We start from the raw sequence: 7193 nt of genomic DNA, 5'->3' as shown, positions 1-7193 counted from the left end.
GTTCACCAAGTGGATCGAGTACAAGCCGATAGCCAAGCTCACACCAGATCGGGTTGTTGATTTCATCTCTGATATCCTGCATCGCTTTGGCTTCCGGAATACCATCATCACGGACCTGGGATCAAACTTCACGGCTAACCAGTTCTGAGAGTTCTGTGAAAATGCATGCATCAAGGTCAAATATGTCTCTGTTGCACACCCAAGGGCCAATGGTCAAGTCGAAAGGGCGAACGGCATGATAATTGAGGGCCTCAAGAAAAGACTTTATGATGAAAACAGAAAGAAAGGAGGAAAGTGGATACAAGAATTGCCACATGTCATCTGGGGGCTCCGGACTCAGCCGTCCAAAGCCACAGGACAAACTCCGTTCTTCCTCGTCTACGGCTCTGAAGCTATCTTGCCGGCCGACATCATGTGGAAATCTCCACGGGTTGAAATGTACAATGAGGGCGAGGCGGACGAAGCGAGGTAGTTAGAGCTCGATTCTATCGAAGAGGCTCACTGCACCGCTCTTGTTCGGTCAGCTTGATACCTGCAGGGGATTCGGCGATATCACGATCGCAACATGAGGGAACGGTCATTCAACATAGGCGACTTAGTCCTGCGTCGCATCCAAGAGGAGTCCGGCCTGCACAAGCTCAACTCAACGTGGGAAAGTCCGTTCGTCGTCAAGCAGGTTACATGACTGAGGTCGTATCGACTACAATATCCCGAGGGCCAAGATGTTCCGAACTCTTGCAACATTGAGAACCTGCACAAGTTCTACCCATGAGCAAATATTCGAAGATAGCTGATCTCCGGGCGCTCAGACGGTCTCTTTTCTCCGAATCAATTTGGAGGCCACGTGTCACAAAATTCGGATTGTAAAATTCTCTGTGAACACACGGAGGCTACGGTCACGTGCATGTTTTATGTAAATCGACTCCTTGTCATAAGTTTGACGGAGGCTACGGCCACGTCCATGCTTTATCGACTTCTTGTCGCGAGTTTGGCGGAGGCTATGGCCACGTTCATGCTTTATCCACTTCTCGCTATGACCCCTGACGGTCGTTTGCGATGACGATCGTGTATTTCCCAACAAGATTGATCCGTTCGATTGGTTTATACCTAACTTGTTGGATGGGCTCCCATACGGAGCTATGTCGACTACGCCCAGAGTCATTGCACTCAGGGCAATTTCGACTCCTTGCCAGAAGCATGGCAGCTGCGTGACGATACTCGCGTTCTTTCCCAACAAATTTGATCCGCTCGATTGGTTTATATCTAACTTGTTGGACGCGCTCACATGAGGAGCGATCTTGACTACACCCAGATTCGATGCACTCGGGGTAGTTTCGTTTTCTTTGCCATAAACACGGCAATCCCGCAACGATGATCGCGTTCTTTCCTCATAGGTTAGACCTGCTCGATCGGGTTACGGCTAACTTGTTAGTTGGGTTCCTACTCGGAGCTACTACGACTACTTCTACGGTCGGTACACTCGAGGCAGTGTTGACTACTTTGCCTTTAAGTCTGGATGATAGTTCACCTAAGGCATACACAAGTCAAGATATCAAATAAGAATATATACAAGACAACAAGTACTTGTTTTTTACATTCTACTCTTGCAGTACATTTTCCACTATCTGTTCTGCTACAGGTCGGACTTCTTGGAGGTATTCGTTGAATTGGTCTTTGGTGTACTCCACAGCCACTCCCTGAGCAAATGTTTCTAGCGGAGCCTCCGGCCAAAAGGACTTTACAAAGGCAAGGGCATGGCTGACACACGCGACCGGGGCTTCCGAGAAGACCTTGACAACCTTTTGCAGCGCTCCGCGGAGTCGCTCCAGCAAGGGCCGCTCGCCTGCTTCGCCTTCTTCCGGTGGATCCACCATGTCCACCAGCTCCTGGGCGGCCCCCCTGAGTTCCTCTAGCTCCTTTTGCCACCGCTCATCCTTCTCGCCCAGCGTCTTGACCTGCTGAAGGCAGTCGGCGAACTGTTGTTCAGTGTCACCCGATCACCTTCTGCAGCCTCTTGATGTCATCTATACGGTGATACAGCAGGTTCTTCACGTCATTAAGCAACTCTTCTTTACACATTAAGATTTTTCTAAGTTCTGCGGTGAAGATTTTTTCAGAATGCAAGACAAACTGGTAAATGTAAGTATTCAAGGGAAGCACGGGCTTACCTTGGTGCGCTTTCTTCTGCTCTTTGAGCTGCTCCTGGTGCGCTTTTTTCTGCTCCTCGAGTTGTTCTTGGAGCTCGGAGTTGGCTTTCTCGAGGTTCCGCAGGTCATTCTTGAGTAGCCAAGTCTCTCGAGTCCTTTCCTGTTTCAGCATGTCGAGCTCCCTCCGCAGATAGCAGTTCTTCATCTTTTTATTGGAGACGCGCTTATCCAGAGCAGCAAGCTCTTGGTGACCACTCACAACTGCTTTTAGTTTTTCTGATTTTTTCTGAGAGTGTGTGATCACATTCTGCATAAAGGACGAGATTAAGACAAGCAACTCGACAACATATACAAGCAGAAAAGTACTTGGATCTTACCATGGCAAAATCATATAGTTCTTTGTAGGCCTTCTTGAAGGTATTTATGTTGCCAGCCGTCAGCATTAGATCATCCACCAGATCGGTGGTGATGATATTCTGGTACCCGGGCCCGGCCTTCACCAGTTCACCAGGACTCCCTGAAGTCCCTGCGGCGTCTTCAGGCGGTGGTTGCTGGGCACCTGCAAGGCAAGATGCTATCAGTACAGCATACCTGGGGCTAAGTAGCTAGCCATGGGCAGTCACACACTTACCTGTGCTATCTACAGGAGCGGCATCAGGGGCCTCGACTTGTCCCTCGCCATCGCCATCAGCCCCGGCTTCAGCTTGTTGTGGCTCGGCGGGTGGCGGCAGGTCGGGCACCGTCGTGTCTGCCCCGGTGGCCGGTTCCTGGGGCGTGGGCTCTTCCAGGGCTGAGGGCTCGGGGGCTGGGGTCGCTACCGCCGGCTTCGGCTTCTGCTTCACGGCGCTCGCAGACCTAAGGAAGTAGAGTCAGTCGTATCATCATACAAGTCGACAAGAACAGAATGTTTACTATGCAACAAGAGGCAAACTTACAGTGTCGACTTCTTCATGACGGCTTTCTTCAGCCGTGTAGCCCGTCGCGGGATCCTCGTTGTCGGCAGCGGGGCCACACCAGCTGATGGCGCGGTGCCCACCACGGCAACTGTAACCGCCGCGGAAGCCGCTGGATCTGTTTCCATCTCTTGGCATCTGGGCTGGGGTGGAGAGGCTGGAGGACTGCAAACGAAAATGTTAACATAGAACAATATTGGTGTATGACAACAAGACAGCATGTACGTACCTGGAGGACTCGATTTCTTGCGCCTTTCGTTTGCGCACGACCCGACGACCCTACGGGACCGCGGGCAGGGCGTCAGTCAACTCCACGGACGGTCCAGGGGAGTTGCCTCTGCTCGCCTCCTCCTCGGTTTCTTTATCCACCAGGGGGCTTCCGCCTTTCGTGGACTCGCTGCCGGGCAGAGCCTCGACTACTTGAGCTCTCTTGGCTTCGGCCGCGGCGCTGGGGAGGAGGTGGTCCGTCCGAGGGATGTCGGGTTGCGGCGGGTAGCTCCGGTACAACTCTTTGTGCCCCTACAGAAGGTTTTCAGCTAGCAGCGGTAGAACAGAGTTTGTTTTTAACAAAAAGTAGTCGAATACTGACCGGTCTTGGAGGACTTTGCACGGAAAACAGTCCTGGGACGTAGGGGACGGCGTTCACGTCCAACGGCACCCACTTGTCTCGGAGGAGCGCGGCTTCGTCTGACAGCTCCTCTGCGCACATGCGAGACCGATCTTCAGTGCCCGTGTACTCGAAGCCAAGACGATGGCGTTGTTGGATTGGTCGGACTCGGCGTTTGAAGAAAGAAAATATGACGGATGCGCCGGTCACTCCCATCAGCTTGTGCGCCGCTATGGTGTCTAACAGCTCCTCCACTTGGTCCATGTCCCCCCTGGACAGCTCGATGTTCCACTCCGGCCTCACAACAGGTGGACTGTTTGACTTTTCTCGGAGTTGGGGGGCATGATTTTCGATATAAAACCAATGGTTTTTCCACCCGGGAATGTTGGAGGGAAATTTGTATGCAAGGTACTTGTCGCCGACCTGTTGTCTAAGCTGGATGCCGGCGCCCCCTACAACGGATGGATTCTTGGAGGTGGGATGTGGTTTGACTCGGAAAAGGAAGTGGAAAAGATCCCAATGGGGTTTAATTCCGAGAAAAGCTTCGCAAAAGTGAATAAAGATGAAAATATGGCAAATGAAGTTCGGGTTGAGGTGATGGAGCTCAAGCCCGTAATAGTAAAGGAGGCCACGGAAAAAAGAACAAGAGGGGAGGGCCAGACCCCGTTCGGCAAAATGGTAAAATATGACGATTTCATCAACATTTTCCATGGGGAAAGGTTCGCGGAACGAGGGGCGCCAATTGACAAGATTCTTGTCTTGGAGCAATCCCTCAGAAACTAGCCTATTGAGATCGAGGGAGCACTTACTGTGGGTCCACTCCCCGGTCGGCGGCTGCGCCTCTTTCTTCTTCCCTTCTTTCTCCGATTTCTTGGGCGCCATCTCCGGATCCGCTCGCCACGAGTTGCTCGGGGGCTGCGGGGAGAGGGGCGGGGAGATCTAGGGGATTGGGATTTCTTCGGGAGGATGAAGGCGGCGCGCGGCTCTATTTGGGGATTTTTTGGCAGTTCTTGGCGGATTGCAGATTGGAAGCACAGTGTTCGCCTGGCGTTACCGCGGGGTTAAATAACCAGCGGTTGGGGTAAAGTTCTACTGTTTCGAAGTTGAAGAGTCGTTTCAGGAAATATTCGGAAGATGAGGGGTCATTTGGTGGATTGTTTAGACAAAATATTCGATTAATCATTTTTTCAGGGTTAATTGTTCTGAAAAAATAGGTTTTTCGAGTTCCAGATCTAACTTCCATCATTTGTACCATCATACTAGTAATTTACCATGTGGGCATTTTTACACTGCATGCCACGACTTTTGGATCCTTATCTCCAAATTTGAGGGATTTGGATTCAAGGCTCAGGGGCTGCGGGATACATGGCATCGACTACTTGTTTTTTAAAATTTATTTGAAAAAATAAGTAAGGAAGATTCAAGACTAATGCGACCCTCAGTCTGATTCTCCGATTCAACCTAAGGTTCGGGGGCTACTCCATATGGAGTGCGATTTCTCAATTGCACACCATATCAAAAATAAAATTCGGGGCATGAGCACGTCATAGCTTCGATGCAGCCAAATAAGTACTCGAAGAAGGACTTCAAGATGGAGCTTTAAAAGAAGCCGAAGACTATTTCGAAAGTACTCGATAAGTCAGCAGTACTCAGCTACGAAGAGCTCGGGGGCTTGTCAGACCCGGGGCCACGGGACTGTGTACATAACGTAGTTTGAAGAGGTTTAAGAGATTAAGTCCATCTTATCTCTTATTTACCTCATTTATCTCTTATTTATTCCGTTTAAATAGGGGATAAAGCTGACCGATACAGAAGGAATCTACTCGAGATATGTTCTGGTACGATTCCTTAGCTGGTGTTGGTTAGTATCCATGTAACTCTGGCCTTCCGGATATATAAGGTGGGACAGGGACCCTCTCAAAACAGGATCTCCATATCATTTTACACCAAAGGCAATACAAACCACTACACAGGATATAGGGTATTACGCGCCTCGCGGCCCGAACCTGTCTAAGTTTTATGTTACTTGCACCTTCGAGTTCCTGATCTCGGCGTCTTCACACCTAAACTTACCACCTTGGGTATACCCTTCGGTGGGCAGCCGGTAAAACACCGACAGAGGCATGATTTTGTTTCGAGCGAGATTTGATCGGGAAGGAAGATTAAAGAATCGGGAGTTCGATGGGGCATCTTAAGGATTCGAAGAAGACAAGATTAAAAGGATGTACAATAAGATACGGCTCGGTCCGACTATGATGAGAATCAAAATAGACATATTTTTCAGAACATATTTTTAATCTTAAAATAAATCTAGAAAAGTTTAGATAAATATTTTAAACCATGAAAAATATATCCGGAAGAATCCCAAAATTTTCCAAAAAACTCGGGAGGTAATTTTAGGACACGAGGAATCCCAATAGAATATTTGGACTTCATGAAAAAGAATTTTAGAGCTTTTCAAATAAATAATAATAATAATAATAATAATAATAATGGATCTAGCTCTAGGATAAATAGAATAATTGCTAGAAAAATCTTTAAAATTCTTGAAAAATTCTATTGATAGATGAACATATTTAAAAGATATTCACATAATAAAATTGAATATTTTAGGTTGTCACATTCCTTCATCGGGCGCTGATCGTTGGGGCCTCGTGTCCGGGTTAGGTTGATTTCACTATCATCACTACAGTAAGAGTAGTCCTTGGAATCAGGAAGAGTAGTTCCTGAAAAGTTGGACAATTCGAAGAGGACAAACCATGAGACAATGCTGCCAGCAGCGGACGACCGAGCTGGGGTTCGGTTGGCCTGTCCAGCTGGGGTTCGGGCAGCCCATCCGCATTCGAGTTCGAGCGCCGTGCTTCTTACAATTTTTTTTTTGAAAAAAATGCTGCCAGCAGCGTTGGCCTCTGGATGTTGGCAAGTCAGGGTCGTAGACAGCGTGCATGAACAGAAAACGATGATGCTTAATGCAAAGTTGTTTAATGCCTCCTGCCTCGCGATGATAATGACATATTCGGGCCCAATTCCCAAAATGATCAAGCCAAGTGAAACAGATCTCTGTGAAGACTAATCTGATTGAATGCATATGACTGAAATCCTCAATCTGATTTTGAACGCATACGACAACATCCTTTTTGGCCATGATAGGTTTCAGAAAACGTTCTAAAAAGATTTCGTCAAAACCAAAATTCCGGAAATAGGATGGATCAGAAGGGAAAAGTTTCCGAAATGAAGAGGAGGAGAAAGTGTTAGTCTGTCAGATTTGCATGGTTTGGCTTGCTGGTACGTATGCTAGTGCGTGATCAGTAGGGTCTTCTTTTTTTTTGGCCTGGATCAGTAGGGCCTTTGGAAGCATCCACAACGCAAAATGCAGATACTAGTGCAGATCATGATGGATCAATATAAAGTTGAAGGTTGCTATTACTGACACCTTGCACTGAAAAAAATGACAGATTCCGTCCCTTTCTCAAAGGATTGAGCGTA

The sequence above is a fragment of the Panicum hallii genome, chromosome 7 (genome assembly GCF_002211085.1).
Source record: "Panicum hallii strain FIL2 chromosome 7, PHallii_v3.1, whole genome shotgun sequence".
Taxonomy (NCBI): Eukaryota; Viridiplantae; Streptophyta; class Magnoliopsida; order Poales; family Poaceae; genus Panicum; species Panicum hallii.
The sequence above is the reverse complement of the archived record's forward strand: the minus strand, read 5'-3'. Positions refer to the sequence as shown.